The sequence below is a fragment of the Penaeus monodon genome, chromosome 24 (assembly GCF_015228065.2).
Source record: "Penaeus monodon isolate SGIC_2016 chromosome 24, NSTDA_Pmon_1, whole genome shotgun sequence".
Taxonomy (NCBI): Eukaryota; Metazoa; Arthropoda; class Malacostraca; order Decapoda; family Penaeidae; genus Penaeus; species Penaeus monodon.
In genome coordinates, this window is record NC_051409.1 from 6,242,828 (window position 1) to 6,243,660 (window position 833).

Genomic DNA, 833 nt, shown 5'->3' on the forward strand with positions numbered 1-833 from the left:
ATGGACTAGATGAAGTGACGTCTTGATTGGGTTTGTCAAGAGATACCAAATTCTCGATATCTGCTCCTTCCTCTTCCTTACATCCGCCTCTCGCTTCTTCATGTTTCACTCCTCTCCTTCTCCTCTCGTTCTCGTTTATCCGCTTCCTGTTGCTTCTTTTCTTATTCTACCAGTATTTCGTCGCTAGGTCAAGAGAATAACAAAAATGGAAATCCGACAATATCGAAATGTGATGAAAATTCCCGCAGACTTTCACATCCCGAACGCCGGTAAGTGAAACTACTCACAGGCATGAAATAAGTAAAAGGAGCGTTTTCAGTGTTACTCTTCGTGCCATCGCTGTTCATACGATCGCTACTACTACAACTGCAAAAAATTATGTAAATATGTAATGATAATAACCATGTATTTTTTAATGATCATGATCAATATCAAAACGTATTATATATCTGACGATAATAATCATGAATGCATCCTTGCAGGAAAACCAGTAAGAGTTAATTGTGCAAATCAAGAATCCGATGCTGAACAGGACGAAATGACACCCAAGACTGGCGTGGTGTTCCAGTAAAATGTAGTATATATGCGTAAGTGAACACATGACACGTGCACATAATTGTAGATTAAAGCTAATGCAAACATATAGATTTGGTGTAAATATGAAGATTTTGCTCGATCAGCTGTGGGAAGATCAGCTGCAGAATCTTTTCCTTTGCTCAGGCGTTTCGCGGCCAAGGGCCGAGAGGTTCAAGATTGCATGGCTAACGACGAAATAGAGGATCAGAAAAAATCTTATAAAGGAAACCAGTCATAAGACGACATCAACAACACAC